Genomic DNA, 24,678 nt, shown 5'->3' on the forward strand with positions numbered 1-24,678 from the left:
AACTGGGTTATGCCTTCTTTCGGAGATGGTCACAGGCCCACAGTATTTGTGACATGCAGGTTCTCTAGTTATATTTTTACCATAAAAGCATTAGTCATATTTTTTTGGGTTTTTTATTCTTTTAAGAATAGGAATGTGGGTAGTTGGTCATAAAGTTCATTCAGTATTGTGTGGAGCTTTTCAGAGAAGCTTAGAATCATTCTAATTGATTTGGAATTTCCGAGAAGAATAAAAAAAATATTCCACAGACTAATAATTCTGAAACAAAAAGAATTTATATCTAAAATTGAAATTATCAAGTGACCTACTTGCATAAACTTGTCTTCCTTCCTCCACTTTATTTGTTACCCTTATACAATCTGAAGTATGTGCTGGAGGAATAAAACTTGTGGTGAGGCAGTTCACCACACCACTCAGCCTGTGGGCAAAGAATGAGAGAGCATTCACTTGAGAAGGTTGCTGAGCAATGAGCATAAGGACATCCAAAGTGCGGAGCCCTTGGAGTGGCACCGCATCTATCTACGCTCTCACACAGCAAGGAGCAGGCCAGGGCATTTACACGGCTGAAGGGAAATCCAAAGATTTAGGAAATCTGAAAATTAAAGGAAAAACTCAGTGGCTGCTCATTTGTGGAACAAAAAGCTATTTCTTTATTGGTAAGTTTTTTTGTTTTGGAATTTAGAAAGCATTGTACCTGTGTGATCTTAATAACGGTATCATGCCTTGAGGGTAAAAGAAATACTGCAAGTTCATATTATCAAGTCACTTTGTTCCATCAACAAAGTGATGGAACACTTATTTAGACAGCTCTGATCATGCCTTGGGGAGAGAGAAGAACGCTTTTATTGAGTCAGGTGCTGCATGCAGTTCTAGAGACTTCTCGTGTGTTATTTTAGGGGGTTCTGATGGCAGTCCTTGGAGGCGGGTGTGATTGAGGAGTTAGACAAAGTCATGCCATCAGTGTATGGCAGGGGAGGGATGTGAGTTCCAGTTTTGTCTGATTCCAGAGTTTGTGCTCTTTCCGTCTCACACAGATGAGAGGACCTTCATCTAAATATGACCTTCAGGCTTGTGACCTGACGCATGGTGGCTCGTATGTTGAAAGGCCTGTAGCATTTGCAAGGAACCTAGTAAAGCATAGTAAAAATAGCCACCTTTGAAAGAGCAATCATCTGTATAGAGCAGTCATCTATAACTGTAATGGAGGGATCCGGATTCTCTAAACCCAAGCCAAGCACCATCTGTCCACCTTACTGCACGTGCCATGGGATCAGCTGTGCTACAGGACAGTGTGCTGGTGCATCTACACATGGATGCGGTACAGAGGAGGGGGGGAGCTGAGTGAGGGAGGGGCTGATGTGGAAGTGCAGGGAAGGGGCAGGGGCAGGGCAGGAGCAAGTCCCATGTGGATGGAGAAGAGAGTCGGGTGCTGGCCAGCAAGGTGATGGTGGGCGAGCCTGGAGCCAGCTCCGGGGAGCTGAGCGTGTGAGGCTGTGTGTGAGCACGTATCCACAGTGCCGTACTCCTGGGTCTGGGTCAAGAGAACTCACCGTGCTGCAATTCATGGGAAGATGCTCTTGTGATAACATCATCTTCCAAGTGAAAGTGATAAATGGGTGGCAATGAGTTTCACTGCGCTGTGGGTTAATGAATCGAAGCCATTTAAAAAATACTGTTACCACATTTACGTGACAATATTGACACAGCTGTGACAGTACTGGAGATATTGGCTTTAGTCATGTGTTATGTTTGCTGTTATTAAATATCTTATACCTTATGAGCCTTCCCTCATATGGAGGTTTCTTATCTAATAATACAAACTCTCTAAGATGCACTGAGAAAGCAAATGAACCCCAAAAGAGACTGCGACCAAAATAAAGACCACAAAGCCTATACCCTGAGCCTTGTGAGTTTTGCTCCCAGGGGAGACCCTCAGGTGCACACTCAGAGGTACTGGCTCTGATTTTGGGTGCGATTCTAATAAGTGGGGCTGCTTGGTTCCTTAGCCCAGAGCTTATTGGAAGCCAAAGCCTCACCTGCTGTTGTCTGACGCTGAGTGCACTAGGTGGATGGACAGGCTGCCATTAAAAGTTGGGATGGAAGGATAGAGTTAGGAGGACTCAATATGCTGGACCTGAGGTCACTTAATGCAGATGAGCAAGGGGCCCCAAGTATGTAAGCCATGTCCACGCCCCATCTGGGACATCACCGGTGCAGAGGGGAAATGCTCGCATCTGTAGCTGGGACCACAGAGGGCATCAGAGGCAGGGCTGGACGATGGCGATTTCACCAGAAGGCCTGTTTGGGGATTTCATGGATTGGGTCTCAAACTTTAAAATATAAATCTGCACCCGATCACTCCTGGCTCTTAGCTGAAAATTGATGGAGAGTAGCTTTCCCCGGGCTGCCGAACTGCGGGGTGAAGCAGGCTCAGCCTCCAGGACCTCGTCCCGTGCTCAGGCCACTTGACCGCCGGACACAGGCTTCGAGTCTGGAAGGGACTCCACACCGGAGGGGACCGAGGGTTCCCGAAATGGATACAATCCTTTTTACCTATCCAGCATTCTCTGTTTGGGAAGTAGAATGAGGAGATGGAAATATGAAGAGACAGAGAGAACCGCACGAAGAGAGAGCGTGGCTGTGAAAGAGGGTGGGCAGGAGAGGGGACATTCAGGGAAGAAATGCTGAGGTGACAAGCAGGGGCTGTGGCTGGGGAGGTGCAGCTGCCAGGGAGCTGGGTGATGGTTGCCCTGGGTGCCCTAGGGCCTCGTCCAGCAAAGGGTCCCCGTCACAGAGCAGGGCTCGCCCATGTGGGGTCTGGGGTGTCCTGCACAGAGGTGGGTGTGGCCCCTGGGTCCCCCCACCCCCCCGGCACCCCTCTCCTTCGACAGGCTTCGGGATTGTGAGCCCTCTAGGCTCCTGCCAGCCCCGACCGCGCCCCCCTCCTCCCTGCGCCCCACCATCTGAGACTCCAGGGGGGAGCGGACGGTGAGCGGATGGTGAGTTTCATGAACCTCGAACTCTGAGCATCTTTCGTGCTCAAGTGCAGTGCTGGGAATGCAGGATCCCAGGCCCCAGCCAGCCTGCCAGTCAGGATCCGCATTTTCACCCCTGGAGCTTCACAGGTGACAGTGCACAGGGAGTGGCAGGTGTCACGGGGTGGCTGCGGCTGCTGCCCACACCGTGAACACAAGGCAGAGATGAGCAAGGCCCTTGTCAGGCCCAAACCACTGAAGCAGCTGTCTGCTGTGCTCCCAGAGGGGCTGGGGTGTGAGTGTGTGTGTGTGGGGGGCGGTGTATTCATGTGAAGTATGTGTGCAGGGGTGTGTGGGGGCATGTGGGCAAGTGTCTGTACAGTGTCTGTGGGGGTGTATGTGTAGGTGGTGAGTGTGGTAAATGGGGGGTGTCTGTGCAGGATGTGTGTGTGTGGGGGGTGTATGTGTATGTGGTGTGTGTGGGGGGTATATGGGTGTGTCTGTGCTGGGTGTGTGTGTAGGGGGTGTCTGCAGGGTGTGTGCGTGGGTGGGTGTATGTGCAGGGTGTGTGTGTGTGGGGGGGTGTATATATGTATGTGGTGTGTGTGGGGGAGTATATGGGGGTGTCTGTGCAGGGTGTGTGTGTGGGGTATATGGGGGTGTCTTGCAGGGTGTGTGTGTGGGGTATATGTGGTGCGTGTGTGGGGTATATGGGGGAGTGTCTGTATAGGGTGTGTGTGTAGGGGGTGTCTGTGCAGGGTCTGTGTGGGGGGTATATGGGGGTGTGTGTGCAGGGTGTGTGTGTGTGTAGGGGGTGTCTGTGTAGGGCGTGTGTGGGTGTGGGGGGTGCAGGGAGCCGCCTGTGACCGTCTGTCCTGATGTCATCCTTTGTCATTTCTGTAGCTCCTTTATCTGTCAGCCTGGTGCTGCCCTCAGAGCGAGAACGCAGGCAGTGAATCTGGGGCACCGGGGAGCACAATGACTCCGTGAGGTCCCCGGGCCTGTGCTGGGCACCCGGCCCCTGTCACACGCCGTAAGCGCCACGAGGAGCTGAGGCAGTGACGTCTTCCCAGGGTCAGGGAAGGCACCTTGAGAGGTGATGGGGGGCTTATCGAGCACCAAGATCATTTGAGCGGACGTCCCAATTTGCTTTCCCACGTTTCTTTCTGGGGATGCAGAGATGTTTGGGAAGTCACCGTGCACAATTTTGTGCGTATAATTAAGTGCAAATATGGTAAAACCAGTCAGTCTTCTTCGGTCTTTTTGTCAGCTTGAGCTTTTTCAGATTCTGTGAACCCAGCTGAAATGAGTCACCACCCTCGGCCCCCAGTGCTTCTGGGCCCTGCGTGTCTTCCCCCGGGCTCACGGGGTGGCTCGCGGGGTGGCCGGAGGATCGGAGCCCGGCCTCCCAGGCCTCGCCGTCCTTCCAGGCCCGGGCCTGCTGGAGCAGGTGCTAGGAGGCCCTCTGTCATCCTCGCTCTGTATTTTGCTGAAACCAGCTGAGCCCTCCTGGAAGACTTCTGTGGTATTTTCAAGCCCGAGAGAGACCAGTGCTTAAAGAGTTGGAAGTTAGTTTTAGAGCTTCTTACAGCTATTGTAAGAATAGCTGGCTGATTGTCTCATTGGATCAAAAATCCAATGTTCTCTAGCTGCCCCGTGCTGAGCCGGGCGGCGGGGCGGGGGGGTGGTTGGCCAGCCATCCCGGCATTTCCTGCGACTCGAAGCCAGGCAGCCTGTTCTCCGTCCTGGACACCGACAAAGAAACTGCAATGACAGGAGCGCTCACTCAGCGAGGATGGGCAGGAAATAGCTAGAAGGCGTGATTTTTCTAGCAGTGGTATCTGTAGTAGTTGCTACAATAGGCATTTCCCTGTTCTTAGAAATTGTTTCATTTTTGTTAAATGTGTGGAAAGCACAAAGCGTCTGAAACAAAATGACATTTCTTCTATTTCTAACTCTTCCAGCAACCAGTACCCCCATTTCAGTGTCTTCCATCCCAGGCTGTGTTCCCATCACAGTTTTGTCATAGTTTCTCACTTTTACTTATGAAAACTCATAACTTTTCACACTGAACTCTAGATGTTGTGGTCGGAGTCTGAGCTTTAAACCCCATTTTTTTAGGTCACATTAATCTTGTGAGTTTAGCCCTCCTTTTCTTGGGCACAGGATGCAGGAGACTCTTTCTGCCCAATCTCCTGACTCCACTGCATGGGATGTCTGGGGACGTGCTCTGTGACCGGGCAGCCTGATGACCTCAGAACTGCTCCTGTTTCTCAGCAGAACCATCTTCATATCTTTTGGCCCAAGTTCTCCATTGGTAACTCTGAGGACGAGGCCAGCCATGAGTCCTTGGGGCCGTGACTTCAATCACACTTGCAGTGACCACCCTTCCTGGTTTGCCTAGGACGGTGCTGGTCTCAGCACTGACATTTCCACTCCCTGGGAAACCAGGGTGGCCGGCCGCCCCGATCCCGGTAGCCCCACAGGGAGAGCCAGGAGGTCGAGGCTGGCGTGAAAGGCTGAGCCCCGTCCCTGTGGGCTCAGGGGTCCTCTGCTGGTTCACCCTGGCCTGGAGATCCTCCGCACTTGTGGGCTGTGCCTGACGGCTGAGCAGACAGTGACTTGAGTCAGAGCTTCGGGTGCTGGAGAGGGGAGCTGTGCCAGAGGCCTGTATCTGTACCCAGCGCTGCTGGGAACCCAGAACTGGGTCCCATGGGTCCCATGTGGGGGTTGGAGGTGCTTGTCTGCTCACCACTAGGGTGAATAATGAAAACTTTTTAAAAAGACTTATTTATTTGAGAGAGAGAGAGAGAAAGCACATGGGGAGAAGGGCAGAGGGAGAGGGAGAGGGAATCTTAAGCAGACTCTCTATTGAGCATGGAGCCCGATGCAGGGCTCTATCCCACCACCTTGAGATCATGACCTGAGCCCAAACCAAGAGTTGGATGCTCAACCAACTCTTGCTCTGAGTTCAATTATAACCTCTCTGTGCAGAACTATCCTTGCATCTGTGCTATAGCTCCTCATTTAGGACTCAACAACATCATCACCACCATCACCACCATCACCACCATCACCACCATCACCATCACCACCGTCACCAACACCACCATCACCACCAGCACCACCATCGCCACCAGCACCACCATCACCATCACCACTGCCACCAATACCACCATCACCACCAGTACCACCATCACCACCAGCACCATCACCATCACCACCATTACCACCATCAGCTATTATTATGGGCCAAATACTGTAGGTGATATGCACTTTCTGTGCCTTTAGCTCACAATAGTCCTTCATAAATCTCTGATCTTTATCTTATCACTGAAGAGACAGACCCCAGAGATTAACTTGAAAAACAGCTAATATGTGGCTGGGATGGATCTGAAGTCATGTCAAGAGTCTCCAGTTACACAGGCCTTCATTTCCTCACATTCTGTGTACCTTAAGTGAAACTCCTTTCCTCGCCCTCAGCCAGTGTCTGTAACTTCTCCACGGGAGTACGTTAGAAACTTAGAAATAACCGTCCAGTTCTTATCTGTCCCATTGAGATGAAAAATTTGGCATCATTTTACTTCCTTCTTTGTCTTGTTTCTTACTAATTTTTCAAAACATCTCCTTAACATGCATGAACTTTGGGATCAGATGATATGACTTTGAGCCTTGACTCTCCAAGCGTATGGATTTGAGGAAGTTGCTCTATTTCTCTGAGTTTCAGTTTGACAACACCTCACCTATCTTTTGTGAGGATTAATGTCACAGAATAAGGGAAATGTCAAGGTATGTGCCAAAGCACCGAGGTACACATCTTTAGACTACCATTCCTCCCTCTGCTCTGTGACTCTGGCATCATATAGCTTCTTCTCCAGTCAATTCCGTGAACTTGCTCCTCCACAACTCACAAAGCTCCCCTGCTGTCCCATCCCTCCATCTGTTCTCATGTTCCAACCCATGTCTGTGCTTTTCTTGCTGTTTGCCTCTTGGGGCTACCTGGCTACATATTCCTCATCCCTCCTGCTTGAGCACCAGCCCTCCCTTTTTCACAAAGACTGCTCAGACTGGTGCAGTAGCTAGAGCATGTGCTCCCTCCCTCCTCTGAACTCTCCACCTCTCAATACCATCTTCTCAGTGATGAATCACATTCAGCCTTGGCACACCCGTTAGTGCTGGTGTCACCAGGGATTTGTCTCTGCATTCCACCTGTGTAAGTTTCTTAGAAGCTGAAAATAAATTGCATCCTATACCTGTACATAGTATCCCGCATGTGGTAGTTATCTGAAAATATGAACTTATAAGAGGCAAATTAGGTTGGGGTGGCTTTAGGAGTATGATTTCCAGGCCAGATACTTCAGGGCATAGAGAGTAATAGAGTGTCAAAACTCTGCAGGCCCAAAGCTATAGCAGGCAGTGAACACAAAGGACGTACAGCTTGAAATCTTTGTAAATTCTAAAATTTAAGATGTCAGCAAAGCTGGTAATTCCCCATATAAAATGCACTTTTATTCTAACCGGAGAACTTGCTGACCTGATTCGATGAGTAACATTTTCTTATTTTTGTATGGAAGAAAAGAGGTACGTCAAGGTGGCTTGGATCAAACCACTGCCACGTTGGATGCCCTATTTTCAATGTCTCCCACTCCTACCTTTCCAACAACATTACCATTTTAGATCTCTCCCTCCCTCCCTTTCCCATCCCCCCACTTCCAGCACCTGTTCTAACTGCTGCCTTTCTTGGGTATGGTAGTTTCTCTTTCTTTCTTTCTTTCTTTCTTTCTTTCTTTCTTTCTTTCTTTCTTTCTTTCTTCTTCTTTCTTCTTTCTTTCAAATTGTATGTTTTGTTATGATTTTTAACCATTTTTAATACAACTTTATGATTTCAGAAGAGGTATAGGGTGATGAAAAGTAGTGAACCATTCCAGTTATCTATTTGCTGGTAAGCCATTTGCAGTTGTGGCTCAAAACAATGATTTATTACTATTATTACTATCATCGTCATCCTCATCATCTTTTGTGGCCTGGGGGTTGACTGGGCTCAGGTGAGTGGTTCTGGTGCAGTTTCTGTCAGAGGGTAGCTGCTACCCGATTCATCTAAAGGCTCCACCGGGCTGGCTGGTGTCAGAGAACCCTGCCAGAACTCTCTGCCAGGCTGTCTACATCTGGCCTCCTCTTTTGTGGTTTCCACTGGGTTCCCAAAGGAAGCATGCATCCCAGGAGGCCCAGTGGGGAGGTGCATTTCTGTGACCCCACCTCAGAAATCCCAGATAAATTCCATTCTATCTTATTGGTCAAGTGAGCCACCAAGTCCAATCTAGTTTCAAGAAGATGGAAATTAGATTTTACCTTTTGACATGTGAGCGGTATACCATATCGGGCGTAAACAAAAAGAAAGTGGCCTCCTTCCTGTCTAGCACCATCACAGGATGTACACCAGGATCGGCTAGATTTCAGCCATTCCAGCACACTGGCCACCCGAAACAAGACTCAGGCGTGTTTCTCAGGAACATTGCAGATGCCTGTGTCATGGACCTGCACAGTGGCTAGTGGAATTGTTTAATGGGAATTGCTAAGTCAACAAGGGCCAAGAGCCTCCCCAACTGTTGAAGGGGCATCAACTCTTACAGCCCCAGGCTCTTCGGCAGATGCTGTCTGTGTGTCAATCATCTTTGGAAATTGAAAGCATACTGAATCCTGTGTCATCTTTTTAAGGAAACACCATGAGGAACTCAATTTGACTAGAAAACTTCCTTTACCCAATTGTTGCTTGCCATCGCTGAGATGTTTATGATCTTATCGCTCTTCTAATTTAAGACATTGTTTATTCATAATTAGACACATTTCCCAAGTACCTTTTTGTCCTTTTAACTTTTTCCTTCCTAAGGGAGCCAGTTTGTAGTCTCTGCTGTGTCTGCCTGGCCAAAGCCTTGCTTCCGTATTTCATTTCTGGGTGGGGGTGGGGGGTCCTCCGGCCAAAACATCCAGCAGTTGGGACAAATAGTCCCTGCCGGTCAGCTCGGACCTCACCCATCATCTTCATACCACGGCAGACAGAGCCCCACAATCAAACACAATTCCTTATGGACAGGATATTCATTTGCCAAACTGCAATCGGACTTTGTTCTCAATAAACTTTCACAGTTACTGTCAAGATTGTTTCTATGGCCTGCATAACCGCATATTTCTTGCTTTTGTGTAGCTCACAATGTCTATGCAAATGAGCAACACAATTTTAAATTTAAAGAAGATCACGTGAGGGTGAGACTCCACGGGATTTTTGATAAGGGCCAGTTTCTAGAGAGATGAACACAAAATGGGTCTGAGCTGCCTAAGGACGCCGTATCATTTGGATTTGCTCCGACATACGGAAGGAATACTGGGCAAGGAGCACAGCACGCACCGTGCAGGCCAGTGAGTTCCCCGGGCGGCGGCCCGAGAGCTGGAGTGGTTGAAGGAGAAGGTGGCAGGCCGGGCCCTGAGCTGTTCAGCGGTCGCACCTAATGCTCTGCTGATCCGTGTCTCCTTGGGGGCAGAAGAGGAGGCCAGAGGAGGAGGCCAGGCCCCGGAGGCTTCTCCCACCTTGGCCTCCCTGCGCTCTGCTTCTGAAAGGGGCCCATGTGCTGGCCACAGGTGCACAGGGCCGCTTTCCCGGTTCCTGGCTCTTTGCAGGGAGGGGGCATTCTTAGCACAGTCAGATCTGTGTTTTTTTTCCCTTTCTTTTCTTTTCCTTTCCTTTTTTTTTTTTTTTTTCAAGACAGACCAGGTCCAGGGCTGTAATTGCTACCAAAGGGCTTACTTTCCCACTTGCCTGCTGAACCAGACCATCAAAGGAGATGTTAGCAGGGTGGCGAGGGCAGGATACATGCATTCCTCAGGTCCCCAGGGGGCCTGCATCTTCCCCTGTGAGGGTTTTGGGGCCCCCCAGTCTGCAGCCCTTCCAGCAGCTTCCACCCACCGCAAGAAGCAGAACCTCAGAGGTCGAGGAGGTGGTGAAGAGGGGGGATGATGATGAAGTGAGGGAGGGCAGACGCGGACGGAGGTGTTCCCCTTTTCTCTGCACCCAACCCTCCGCCTGCCACAGGGCAGGGGCGATGGGGGAAGTCACACGGAGGTGTTCCCCTCAAACAGAACAGGGGACAGGGCACCCTGCATCCATAGACACTGTGAGCTCTGTCAAAGAGCAATATCTCAGGATTAGTACAGAGGAAGGATTTTTATTCAAAAGGACTCTTGTCAGGTAGGGACCATGACGTGGGGATCTCTGTGACCACAAGGTCTGTGAGTGGCTCAGGATCACACAGAAAAAGACTTTTCTTCTATAGGCTAAGGGGAAAAAAAAAAAAAAAACAGAATAAGCAGATTGTTGGAGGAGGGGTGGAGCTGGACGAAGGGAATGAGCAGTTTTGCCAGGAAACGACCTGCTGTGGCCGGCCAGTCCCCAAGGGAAGCCGCCAAGGGGACAGGCTCCATGTTTCATGCTCGCCCAGGCACAGGGACAGTCAGGGTTGGGGGCCAGAGGAAGGCATGAGGGCTGACGAGCATCTGTGCAGGCAGTGCGGGGTAAGGCCCGAGTGGCTGTGGGTGCCCAGAGAGCTTAGGAAGGAAGCAGAGATGCAGGCTCCACGGGCCTGGCTGTGCCAGCTGCCCCGGGCCTGGGTGATATGGATCTTTGGGTCCCTTTGCTATAAAGCCTTTGGTATTTCCTAAGACTCGATTCACAGCAACACACTGTATGATGATCAACATCTTTAACACCTTTATGGCTCCAGAACTCTTTCTCCTTTTTTCCTTTTTTTTTTTTTTTTTTTTTTTGCTGTTTTTTAAATCACTTGCACCTAAAAATGAGTTCCCCAAGTGAATCATCAGTTGTTACATCTAACATCAGGTCACTCAGATCTGTCACCTGCCATCTCATAAAGATCACTTGCCCAGCTTTTAGGGACTTGTATTTTTTACCTCCAATCACATAATAATAGTTAATAATTGTTGAGAGCATGCTCTCTCTGCTTGAGCACTGTTCTCACTGCTTCACAGTGATGGACCCTGTATTTCTCAGGATATGCTGAGGCAAGAACCACGTGGCCGTTATCTTACAGAGGAAGGAACTGTGGCATCCCCACAGGGTCAGAAGCCTATCTGTGGGTGCACAGATTTTGGGGGAAATCCAGGCACAGGGGCTCCAGGGGCTGTCCTAACCACAGTCTCATGTACCTGCTCCCAAACATGTCTACGCGGTTTGCAAAGTGTCCTCATTCATGGGAAATGATTAGGCAAAGGAGTGAGAAGTTTTGAGCACAAATCATTGCCACGAGTAGAAAAGCAGCTCAAAGTCACTCTGAGGAGCACTGCCACCCAGAATTCTGTCCTTTTAACTCAGCTCCCCCATGGGTGTGACTCCGCTTCCAGGGAGTCATATGATTATTTTATACCCTACAGGATATATATAGTTAACCTTCTGCATTTGGACAAATAGGCGTTACTTTTAAGTAGGAAGTGGTAGTTCAGCAATTTGCGTCTGGCCAATTCTAGTCTCTCACTGCTTTTTTCTTAATGACTATCAGAAATTGCATCTTGTAAAGAGAATCACAGTGGTGACGTGAAGCATCTCCAGGAGGAGCACAGCAGGACAACTCCCGTCGGAGTACAGCGTTTCTAAGGTGAGCATGGCCCAGCCCCTCGCTTCTTTCACAAGCATCTTCATTTCTGGGATACCCTTGTCCAAGGGGGTGTCAGAAGTGGAGGTGCTTGACTCTTAGGAATTCCAGAATGCAGGCCTGATGAATGCACTTGATAAAACAGTCTTGCTTTTGCAAAGATATTGTCCTTCTGGTTTTAGGAACAGGAACAGGACTGTGCTTTCAAGAATCTCGCTTTTCCTCCAAGTGTGCAGTGAGTGATTTTATCCTCACCATCTTGCACTAGAGCTTGGGGGATGGTTTTTGGGCATTGTCTCTTCATACAGTTAAATACCCACAGGGCAGTGGTCTTGAGTGAAATGCAATCATTTATTTAAATAAGTATACAGAATATTTGAAAAGCTAAAAACTAGGCTGAGAAATGTTTTGAAACCAAAGCAAAAAATGGTCTTGTGCAATGGTAGATAGCGAGTGCGCATCTTGAGTAGCTGGGGGTTGAATGGGAAGGAGCTTGTAAGGTGTTATTTAAGAGAAATGGATGAGGTGGAGATTTTTATGAGACTCAGGGCAATACAGAAAATGCTCTGATAATGGTTGCAAATGCCATAATGATCAGGATCTCATGGCCACAAAAGAAGACGTAATCATCTTAAGAGAGTCTGCAGTAGATTTCCCCTAAAGCAGAAACAGAGGTTGTGGAGATTAGCATCTTCAAGAGATAAATGCAAAGTCTGAATTAAAAATATGATTTCTGCAAACAAAAATAGAAAATGTAAAAGTGAGCTTCCAAAGAAGCAATAAAAACCAAAAGAAAAAAAATTTACAAACCTATATACAAATCACTGGAAAAAACCTTCTGGCTTCTCTCTTAACTGCTCTTATTCGAAAGCAGAAGGAAGCCAGCCTAGAGTTTCAGCTTGGCTGATGTATAGCTAAAAAAGGATAAAACACTGTGCACCCATAATTCAAATGAACTGAGAAAACATCCATTTATTGAATGCCTGCCATGGCAGTATAAGAGACTCTGATATCGATTAAAAGGTTTTAATATGTGTATGTTATTTATGATCTTCTGGGAATTCACAGCCGCTTCAGGAAGATCCCATGGCGACAAAGTGAATTAGGATGGTAAGAGCGAACAGTCCTCTAGTCTTCCATCTGTGAAATGGGTAGAGCGTCTACTGTAAGAGGTTTTTGTTAAGAGAGATAACAGATGTCAAGCAGCGACCTCGGTGTCCAGGAGGCAATGACAGCTTAATTTACAGCACACCCCCACAATGCTCTCACACACGAGTGCATGCACACACGCCTATGTGCACACACCAATATACCAATATACACACAAGCACATTTGCACACAACATACACACACACCACACACATTCATACAACACACACATATAGCAATACATGCATGCATTGATACACACATAACCTATTTACACATACACGTATGCACACAGGTGTATACGCACTCAAGACACGCACACTCATATTTGTTCTTGTTCAGAATAGGGTTGTCACTATTTATGAAAGTAAGCACAGATCTAAAATCTTCTGCTTTCATTTAATTTTTAACAAACTGCTAAACTTGTTATCAACTTTAAAATTTTAACTGTTTTCCTTGCTGATAGTACTTTGGTAAGTCTTCTTGATGTTTTTGGCATACTTGGTTTTCTTGGGTAGAATCTGTTATTGGCCAAAGGACAAATGATTGAAGTTGGTCTGTTGGCCGCCCCTTCTGCTTTCTCTGCACCTCGTCTCTTCTCTAGGGGCTCCTACTTCCCTCTTGCTGCCCCTTTGGCTGACGCCACCAACTCCAGGTCCCGGCAGAGCACAGCTGGCCTGAGCCTGGATCAATTAACTCTTCCCGGCTAGGACCCTTGCTCCTAAGAACTTGAAATGTTTCTCATCTGCCTCTGGTCAAGACTGAAGAATTCCCAAAGCCCTCAGAATTCAGAAACAGAGGTGCTGAGCCCGCTTGCATGTGGGGTGAATGGACCACTGTCTGGCTTCTCCTAAACTGTAGAGGGTGGGCTGGCACCCTTTCCATGGCTTCCTAGGCTGGGTCTGGTTTTTAGGGCATGTATTACCAGATGTTCATTTCATTTTTTTAAAGGAGTTATTTATTTATTTGAGAGACAGAGAGAGTGTGGAGGGGAGGGGCAGAATGAGAGAGACAGAGAGAGAGACAGACAGACAGGATTTCAGGCTGACTTTGCACTGAGTACTGAGCCTGATCCCATGACCCCGAGATCATGACCTGAGCTGAAACCAAGATTTGGGTACCCAACCAACTGAGCCACTCTGGTGCTCCTGTTCATTTCATTTTTGAATGACTCAATTGATAAGCTGTTAGTTTCTGAGATTCTTTTGCCTGTGGTATCTAAGAAAAGTTGTATTAGGAAATCACATTATTTCATTGCAATAAAAGTATAAGTGAACATTTTAAACACTATTTTAAAAGTGTCACTCTAAGTAATATTCATTTTTTTCTTAAAAGTAATGCTTTTATTTATGTGTGGCAACAACATCTTTGAAATGTTAACGAAAAGCAGGGTGTTCACATTTACCACATGTGCACATGTAATCTTAGGGTTTGGCACATTTGCTTTTCCTTTAGAAGCCTAATATGTTCATATGGCTTCAAACTTTATTTATTGTTTTTTAAGATTTTATTTATTTATTCATGACAGACACAGAGAGAGGGGTAGAGACACAGGCAGGGGGAGAAGCCAGTTCCCCTCAGCCTGATGCAAGACTTGGTCCCAGGACCCCGGAATTATGACCTGAGCCAAAGGCAGATGTTCAATCACTGAGTCATCCAGGTGCCCAGCTTCAAACCTTAAATGCAAAAGTCACAAGAGATTTAACTTATCATTAATGTGCCTCTAAAACAGGAAGGGAGCCCACGAAGGCATGATTGGACTTTCATTTCCAAGCATGCCTGCTATGAGAAGAGAATCACTCAGGAGTTAGTTGCAGGCCTGCATCCTTCTGTTTCCCGTCATTTCTGAGTGATTAGGTACATGCCAGGCTAGGCACTGAGGAGACCAGCATGCGTGACTTCATCTTTTTTTTTTTTTTAAAGATTTTATTTATTTATTCATAGACACAGAGAGAAAGGCAGAGACACAGACAGAGGGAGAAGCAGGCTCCATGCAGGGAGCCCGATGTGGGACTCGATCCCGGGTCTCCAGGATCACACCCCAGGCTGCAAGCTGCGCCAAACCGCTGCGCCACCAGGGCTGCCCACGTGACTTCATCTTAAGATGGGTTACCCACTCGCCTCGGGCACCCTTGCATGCTGGCCCTGACCGGGACTGAGCTATCACAGGGAACAGTGTCTGCACCTGGCACCTAGCCCTCTCTTGAGATGAATGAATTAATGGATATCTCCTCTGGGTCAGCTTTTCTAGAAGTGTTTTCCAAAGAACACCGGCTCTTATTCTGTGGGTGAATGGATCTGGGAAGTTGGGATTGCTCAAGCAAGCAGGGCTCTGAAGAGCCACTGTTAAGAAACTGCTGTGTCAGTATCCAAGAGGAGGATGCGGTAATGGCATTTCTCAAACGTATGTAACCACGGAGCAATATCCCTCCCTTCTTTCTACCCAGAGCCTTCCTAGAAACTCACTTTTAAATGCTGGTCTATACTGATGCTCTGGGATTTGCTCAGGACAGCAGTTTCCACACATGAATGTGGGCCACAGTAATGTGGACAGTGTGTGGACTCCAAGAGCTGAGTGGTCAGAGCAGATGCCCACAGGACCTACACATCTCACTTGACATCAGACCTGTCTGAGGATTCAGAAGACGCAGGCGGGCACCAGGCACAGGAAAACATACCTCCCCTGGAGGAGCCCCAAACCACAAGACAGGGTTCACTGCCAGTGGGTTTTAGTTACAAATTAACACGAAGTGTTGTGGAGAGTGTATGTGAGAACGTTGTTCTCAAAGGTCCCCAGTTTATACCCACCCATCATAAAAGTAGAAGATCCCTGGATGCCTAATTCCTATCCGACAGTGGGCAGCGCTCCCACTCCATAAAATCCAGTTTATATGCAGTTGATTGTGGGTGCACAGGTATAGTCTGCTGAAAAGTATGGTTAGACATTTACATAGGGACCTTCAGGTTTCCGTCCCACGGCAAATGCCATTAGCATCTTTCCAAGGAGGGCTGGTCCGGGGTTGAGGGTCCCTTGGGCCCCAGCTGGGAGGAGGGATGTGCAGCCTCCTGGTAAGCCTTCCTTTTCAAAGGGCTCTATTGCTAGAAATTCTGGTTCAGTGGGTCTGATCCACCTCACAGCCACATTTTCAGTAAAGACTCATCTACCCGTGCTTGACCGAGAAGCCTCTCCCAAGGGGAGGGGAGCCGGTGCCATTCTTGCTAAACGGTCCACTTGTTCTTCTGCTGTTAGGTCACAATCTGTCTATGTAAATTCTGCTCATGGGAGTGTAAGGCTAGACCCTTCTTCACATGATAAACCTTGCAGGTTAGTTGATGACCTCATTCCTTCCTGACTTTCATTCTTTTTTAGGCAAGATGACTGGTAGTTGGATGCAAAGTGAGTAGGTGGTGGCTTCTCCACCTGGCCCTTGGGCCTCACCTGATTCCAGTTGCTCATGTTTCCCATAGCACAATCAACATTACTGCGTACGTCTGACCAGAGCAGAGTCAGTGGAACTACCATCTATCTCATTCTAAACCTTATGGTTTTACTGATTTGGCCTAAAAAGAAAGCAAGTTAATTTTGACAGGATGCATTTACCGAGCGCTGTTCGAGTTTTGCATTGCTGTTATAACAAAGTCAGCGGCTTCAACGACACAGACCGAGTGCCCTACAGCTCTGTAGGTCAGAAGTCCAGGCAGGTCTTGACCAGGCTGGAATGGGGGCTTTGGCAGGGCTGCGTTCCTTTTAGAGTTTCTGAAGGAGGATCCGTCTCCTTGCTCAAATTGTGGCCAGAATTCAGCTCTGGGGCTGTCAGGCTGAGATTCCCACTTTTCATGTTGGCTGTCTGTGGGGGCCATTCCCAGCTCACAGAGGCCACCCACTGCTTGGTCTTCAAAGCAATGATGGACTGAGTCCTTCCACGCTTCGAATCTCTTCCCTTCCCTCCTCCATCTCGGCTGGGAAAGATCCCCGACTTGTAAGGACTCAGAGCTACACTAGACCCACCCGGATAATCCAGGGTTATCTCCCCATCTCAAGGTTCAGATGCTCAGTCCCATCTGCAGGGGCCCTTTTGGTGTGTGAAGGCATGTCTTCTCGGGTTCTGGGGACGAGGGCATGGACATCCCTGGGGCCCTGATTCTGCAGACTGCACACTCTGACCCTATCAGTACAGTGTGTCTGTTAGTAAGTGCGCAAACAATACGCGCTCCAGGTGGGGAGATATGATGTACATGAAGGGGACCTTTCATTAGACACTTGGTTAGCGGGTGCTGCACCTGCTGTAGAGATTCAGTCGTCTTTCAGTGAAATGACTATCAAATAAAACTCTTAACATCTATCCTGCTGCTAAGCTTTCATTTTGTATCTGTGTAACTGACCATTCAAATCCAGGTGTAGAACCTCCGATTTCCCCACTGAATTCTATCGCATTACATTCGACTCATTGTTTCTGTCCAGAATTTTCTCATATTGATTCTGCTGTCCAGGATAATAATTATAGTTGTAGGCATCTTATCATCTTCAGACCTAATGAGCCTGCCTCCTCTATTTTTGTCCTTAACATTAATAAAAATAACAGGTAGCACAGGGCTGAGGACAGAGCACAGCATGGTGCCAGTAAGTGTCTTCTACTGGGCTGTCACCCAACCAGTAAACCACCTAATTGCCTTTCCCCTCGATCATACTTGCACATCTTGATGACTTACAAATTTCAGATTTAATCATAGATTTGCAATGTCTACAATGCCTTCCTGCTCTGCAGGCTAGTGACCGTGACAAACAGGCTTGGAGTGTTGGCGGGCCACCCCGACCGAGTGCTCAGCACTTCCATCTCGGGCTCTCCGAGCACCCTTCCTAACCCACGTCAGCATCCGGCCTGGCATCAACGCCAGATGTGTGGCTCCACCAGAGGCCTTAATCTTCTCTCTTTCTGCAAACGAGTTCTGAGAGTTTTTACACAGTCCGTTCTCTGGTGGGACCCCACGCACATCAGTCACCAGATCTGGGCCTCCTGGCTCCTGTGTCTCACTTGGTATAACGGCATAACGGCACGGTGGGCCGTCTGTGAGACCCCATGGCCCCAGGGGGCCAGAAGTCTGTGAGGGTCTAAAGCTCAGGCAGGCAGTGATCGTGGGGCCCTGAGGCAGCAACAGTCAACACTTGAGTTAAGGCAGCTGAGTAGACGGAAAGAAGGCTCTTCTCTGCAAAACCAGGTTGAATAGAGCAGTATTTCTCAGCTGTCCTCATGGTTTCCCTTCAGAGGCTTCGACACTTCCTCCCCAGGACAATTCAGGACAGTTCGTCCCACAGATTCTCTTCATATCAACTGGTTCTGTAGACGTGTTTGTATTCCCGTCTGTGGGAAATACTTGACTTTCAAAGATAAGCAAGTTCAATTTTAAGAATCAGTTGAGCCCAGTGCCTTTATATGTGATCGAATGACTGCAAAATAGGACCTGGTAAGATTGGTGGTGATAACAAAGATATGAGAGAGAGAGAGAGAGAGAGAGAGAGAGAGAGAGACAGATTGATGAGCTTTAAAAACAAGGTGGGGCAAGCTTCATGACTGTGGGTTTGTTGGCTTAGCCAGGAGCGGACAGGCTTGACGTTCCCCTGAGGCTCCTGCCAACTCTGGGAGATAAGACATAGCACATCTCACCTCTGTTCCATGAAGAAGGTCTTCAAAAATGTCTTCATGACTTTGCCATCTCAGTTTTTGTAGCAAAAAAAAAAGTCCAGAATTTGTTTTTTCTCCAAAAAGTGGTATTTGCTACTCAAGATCTGAGGTAATTTATTTGAGCTAAACATGTACGGGCTTCTCTACAGGTTGTGGTGGCCCAGATGCCGATATAATTTCCTTAACACAATTGGGATGATTTTTGTGGTAACAGTGGTGGTCTGGGGCAGGTTGAATCACTTCCAATAACTGGTATCCACGTAAACTTGACAACAGTATTTTATATTGAGAACGCTGACTCTTAACCACAACAGCGTTAAGTTGACCACCATCCAGATTCGTAGATTGTTCATAGTGAGCAGGTGCAAAGACCATGTGCCTTCCAACCTGGCCAGTGTGCCCCGCCCCCACCCCCGCCCAGGGCTGCCCCCAGCTCCTCAGGCCAACACCTACTATGAAGCCTATCTGGACGCTGGTCTTCTCTTCGCCAGGAGCCAGTCACTTGCTTTTCTGGACCTCTCAGGACTGCTGCTCGCGTTGCATGGTTTTATGACGATCGGTCTACCCGAGAGCTTCTTGATGCTGGAGCTTACATTTGACTCATCTTTGTACCCCCAGTGTCATCCTCAACAGACAGTTCGTAAATGCTTGTTGAACGGAATTAAATTTGAATTCAGAAGCCATCATACGTCACAGGGTGTCTAAAGAAATCATCTTTCTGAAGTGGGGTTCCAGCTGGGGGCTGAGGACACAGCACACGGGGGCGTCTCCTTTCCACAGCTGGGGCCAGCTTCCTCATCAGCCACCTGCCTCCGTGTGATCGAATGTCGCCGTGTTCCACCCACCCAACCGTCTCTCACTGAGAAGCCCGTATGGCCCCCGAGGCTTGGCATGCGGTCCGTCCATCAGGAGCCATAGCCCCTGAGCCATGTCTTCCCTGGCTACTCTGTTCCCACCCCCGCCCTTCACCTGCACCCCTCTTACCCCAGTCTGTGCCTTCCCTCCTTCAGGGGCTATGCCAGGTCCTGCCCTCCTCACGAACCTGCCACAACCCCTCAGTCCCTGGTGAGGACTCTGACCTATGGCACCTGTTCTCTGAACCGGCACGTTCGTATGAACTGTGTGCAGTCACTTCATTAGTTCTAACAGGGTATGATTTACATACAATGGATGTCACCACCTTGAAGTGTACGATTCGATAGGTCTTGACCAACGCTCACCAATATCACAATCCTGATACGGAACGTCTCCATCACCACGGAAACGTCCTCCTGTCCCCTTCAGCCAGACTCTTCTCATCCCTGACCCATGATGATCATTGACTTGATTTCCACCACTCTTGTTTTGCCTTTTCTAGAATTTCACATAAATGGAATAACGCAGTACATGGTCTTCTATGTCTGGATTCTTGACCCAGCAAAATGCTTTTGTGAATCACCCACACTGGAGCGCACATCAGTACTGTGCTCCTTTTGGTTGGTGGGCAGTGTTCTATCATGGAGATGGTACAATTCGCTTATCTATTCACTGGCTGATAGAAGCTTCGGTCCTTTCCAATCCGGGGCCATTAAGTATAAACCTGCTGTGAACATTCAAGTACCAGTCTTTCAATCTCATTTCTCTTGGCTAAATACGTAAGAATCAGTTGCTGGTTCACATGGTTAAGTGCATGTTTGACGTAATACGACATCACCCTGTTGTCTTCTCAACGTGGCTGCGTGACTTTGCATTCCCACCGTGGGAGCGCGAGTGCTTCGATGGTTCCAGTCTTCATCAGTGACTCTTGTCTGCCTCTGACTTTCAGCCATCGAGTGGGTGAGAAACAACATCTCACTGCAGTTTTAATTTGCATTTCCCTAATGACTAATCTCATTGAACATGTTTTTTTCTGCATAATTGCCACTCGTGGATTTCCTTTGATGAACTGACCTCAGATTTTTTGCCTGTTTCTCACCGAGTCGTGTCTTCTTGACGTTGAATTTTAAGTTCTTTGTATAGTCTAGATACAATCAGGATCGGATTCAAGTTTTCAAAAAATTTTCCCCCTTCTATGGTCTGTTTTCCATTTTCTTAAGTGTCTTTCAAACAGCATAAGTTTATTCTGATCAATTACAATTTATCAATTTTTTATTGTACTTTTTTACATGTTGCCTTTCGCAATTTAGATAAGAAATATCTATCATTCAAGGGCACAATGATTTCCTCTTCTGTTCTCCTTAGACTGTTTTGGCTCTCACATTCAGATCTAGAATTCATTTCGAGGTTTTTTTTGTTTTTTTTTTTTTTTTTTGTCACATGAGTAAAAAGATCAACTTCTTATGTGTGAACATCCAGTTGTTCTGGCATCATTTATTGAACAGACTGTTTTTTCCCTATTGGATTACCCTAGCACCTGAGTTAAGAATCAGTTGGCCATTGATGTGTAGGTCTATTTCTGGACTCTACTCTGTTCCATTGATTTATGTATTTATCCCTTTACCAGTACCACACCCTCATGATTCTGGCAGCTTCATAGTGTGTCTCAAAATCAGATGGTACGAATCTTATAATTTGGTCTTCTTTTTTAAAATTGTTTTGGTTCTTCTAAAAGTCTTGGATTTCTTTTTTTTTAAAGATTTATTTATTTATTTATTTATTTATTTATTTATTTATTTATTTATGATAGACACAGAGAGAGAGAGAAAGGCAGAGACACAGAAGGAGGGAGAAGCAGGCTCCATGCCGGGAGCCTGACGTGGGACCCGATCCCAGGTCTCCAGGATCACGCCCTGGGCCAAAGGCAGGCGCTAAACCGCTGAGCCACCCAGGGATCCCCATGCCTTGGATTTCTATATCAATTTCAGGATCAGTCTGTCAGTTTCTTCCAAAAATCCTGCCACAATTTTGATTTGGATCGTGTTGTATCTGTAGATCAATTTGGAGAGAACCAACATCTTAATGTTGAATTACCCTGAACCTGATATACCTTTGCTATATTTTTAGATCTTAATTTCTCTCGGCAATGTTTTATACTTTTCAAGATTCATGGGAATCTTGTATCAATTTTTTTTTAGATTTTTAAAATTTATTTATTCATGAGAGACACAGAGAGAGAGAGAGAGAAAGAGAGGCAGAGACACAGGCAGAGGGAGAAGCAGGCTCCATGCAAGGAGCCCGATGCGGGACTCGATTCTGGGTCTCCAGGCTCACTCCTTGGGCGGAAGGTGGCGCTAAACTGCTGAGCCACCTGGGCTGCCCTCTTGTATTGATTTTTAAGAGGTGGTTCTAAGTAGTTTGTTTCTTTTGTTTTTGATGCTATAATAATTTTTTTCCAGTTTCAATTGCCAAATGTGCCAAATATTGCTAGAATGTAGAATTAAAATTGATGTGTGTATTTTAATCCTCATCAGTGTATTTTTCATCTTATGTATATTCTACATTTCATCTACAGAACATTTATTTAAGTCTTTATTATTATATCGTGCATCATTTTCTTCATTGTATTTATGCTTTCCTCTACCCTCTTGAGCATCTGGAGCATACTGATGGTAGCTACCAGGGCAGATTTTCTGTCATCTGCCATTCTTCTGTTTCTTTGTGTACATTATGGGTTATATTTTCCTGTTTCTTCAAACATCTGTATCATGGCCTGTGTGAGTGACCATAGTAGATTACATCAAACAGGGGAGCTTGAACAGGACACATTTATGTCTCACAGTCCTGAAGGCTGGGAAGTACAAGATCTAGGTGCCAGCAGACCCAGTGTCTGGTGAGGACTCCCTCCCCCCACCCCCCACGGTTCAGTCTTCTTGTCCTCAGGAGGGCATGGGGCAGGCAGAGAGGAAACAAGCTCTCCATGTCTCTTCTTATGAGAATATTCACCAGGGGAGGTATCCCCACCTTGGGGATTAGGCTTTAGGATATGAATTTCAGGGAGACACATTCAGCCTCCAGTGTCTAGAAATTTTTGTTTGGGTGCCTGACATGAATTTTACATGGCTGAAGCCTGGATTTGGTTGCATGTCTTTGAATGATTTGGGGCTGGGATGCCTGGGTGGCTCAGGGGTTGAGCGTTTGCCTTTGGCTCAGGGCATGATCCTGGGGTCTTGGGATCGAGTCCTGTATCAGGCTCCCTGCAGGGAGCCTGCTTCTCCCTTTGCCTATGTCTCTGCCTCTCTCTCTGCATCTCTCATGAATAAATAAATAAAATATTTAAAAATAAATAAATAAATGATTTTGGGCTTTGTCCTCGAGTATTAGTTATGTTATTGGAATCCAATGGAGCATCTGAAACTTCCTTTCAAGCTTTGTTATGGTGGGCCCAGAGTAGCATTTCGTGTAGGGTTATTGTTATTGTTAACAAAATGATATTGTTCTAAGGATGCTGTCCAATGTCCTGTGACTTAGAAGATGCTGCTGCTCTTTTTGTGGGAGGGAACTCTTTCTGTCTGTGCTTTCTTACACTATTCCTGCATTGCCTCCACTCAAGGACACCTCTCTGCTGCTCTGCTCCTTTCTCTGTGTCTAGCCCCTCTTCTACCATATCTCACCTTGCCCTGACCTCCCTGGCCCTGTGTCCTTGTGGAGACTGCTTCCATGTAAGCTGTGGGCTTCCCAGAGCTCACGTGATAGCCCATATCACCTCATCTCTTATTGTCAGGGACCATAATTTTGTGACCTCTGTTGCCCAATATCTGAAAACTGTTATTTAATATATTCTGCAATTTTTCTGGTTATTAAGTGCAGCAGGGTACATTTGGTTTCTGTTAATCCGTCATGGGTGGAATGGTAAATCTTGTAGTCCTATTTTGATTGACGTTTCATCTGATAATCTGATAATCTTTTTTTGTTTGTTTGTTTTGTTTTTTTTTTTGTTTTTTTTTTAATTTATTTATGATAGTCACAGAGAGAGAGAGAGAGAGAGAGAGAGAGGCAGAGACACAGGCAGAGGGAGAAGCAGGCTCCATGCACCAGGAGCCTGATGTGGGATTCGATCCCGGGTCTCCAGGATCGCGCCCTGGGTCAAAGGCAGGCGCCAAACCGCTGCGCCACCCAAGGATCCCGATAATCTTTTTTTTTTAAGATTTTACTTATCTATTCATGAGAGAAACACACACACACACACACACACACACAGAGGCAGAGACACAGGCAGAGGCAGAGACACAGGCAGAGGGAGAAGCAGGCTCCATGCAGGGAGCCCAATGTGGGACTCGATCCTGGGACTCCAGGATCATGCCCTGGGCCAAAGGCAGGCAAAAAACCACTGAGCCACCCAGGGATCCCCCTGATAATCTAATTGATATGTTTATCTTCTCGTATGATTTTGTAATACAAAAACTTGGTTTGTATGCTATGGGTTTTCTGCACACCCTAAAGTCCTCAGTGAGGAGGTATACCTGTAGGTGACTGCACAAGTGCACAGGTGATTCCCCACTCCCCTGACCCCAGTGTCATGTCTAGACTAGTGTCTGAGAGGCAGCAAAGACTCACTCTCTAAGTGATGGCTGCAGGCATCAGGGACGGAACGGGGTTGGGGCCACCTGACTCATGACTGTATAAACAACCAAATGAGAATCAAGTGATCTGAGAAGTATGTTCAAAAAATCCTCAGGGTGAGCTTCGTGTTATACTGACTTCCTCCCCAAAATGTCAGGTATCAAAATTGACTGTGTGGGGTAAGGACTGACTTTACGCAGCATGGTATAGTCTCTGCCTGTGCCCCTGAGGCTTGTAATTCTACTGTCCCTTCCTCTTCTTGACCTTGCCAGCCCCGTGGTGGGGTTGGGAGGTAGGACGGGGGAGGAGAAAGAATAAATACACATTTAACATGATGATCAGAATTCTAGGCCAGGGATTTTATTGTGTGTGTGTGTGGGGGGGAGGGACAGATGATAAAGCAGGAAGCTAACACCAAATAACAAAGAATGCCTGAATACAAGAATAAGAGAATTCCTGACTGTTTGGGTTTGTTTCCAATGCAAGCTTTCAGAGTCCTTTCCTCTGAGACTCAAGCTCCATCCTTACTTGTCTCCTGGAGAACTTCATGAGGCCCGTGCGTCACCCCCTCTTGACATTCCCAGCACATCACTTGTTACATGGGACTTGTCTGAAAACAGTCAAGTTGAACCAGAGGGGTTGGCCACACTGCTGCTTCACCAACACTCAGTACTCATTGTTCCGTTCCACCTGATCACCTTCTCTGCCATCCCTTTGTGTGCCACATGCCTGTTCTC

At 47.3% G+C, this 24,678-nt stretch overlaps 1 protein-coding gene across 3 annotated transcripts in view; it reads left to right on the top strand.

Annotated features, from left to right (window-relative positions):
* Positions 1-418: 418 nt before the first annotated feature.
* Positions 419-24,678, top strand: part of CCR6 (C-C motif chemokine receptor 6) — a 28,034-nt gene continuing 3,774 nt past the window's right edge. Inside the window, exons 1-2 of one of the 3 annotated variants that reach the window (XM_072830676.1) lie at positions 419-656; positions 11,540-11,635. The gene's annotated coding sequence lies outside the window, so the exon portion shown is untranslated. Of the gene's footprint in view, positions 657-9,095; positions 9,609-11,539; positions 11,636-24,678 lie in introns of those variants that run through there. The other 2 variants (XM_072830657.1, XM_072830666.1) reach the window with 2 other exon arrangements.

The sequence above is a fragment of the Canis lupus genome, chromosome 1, assembly GCF_048164855.1.
Source record: "Canis lupus baileyi chromosome 1, mCanLup2.hap1, whole genome shotgun sequence".
Lineage (NCBI taxonomy): Eukaryota > Metazoa > Chordata > Mammalia > Carnivora > Canidae > Canis > Canis lupus.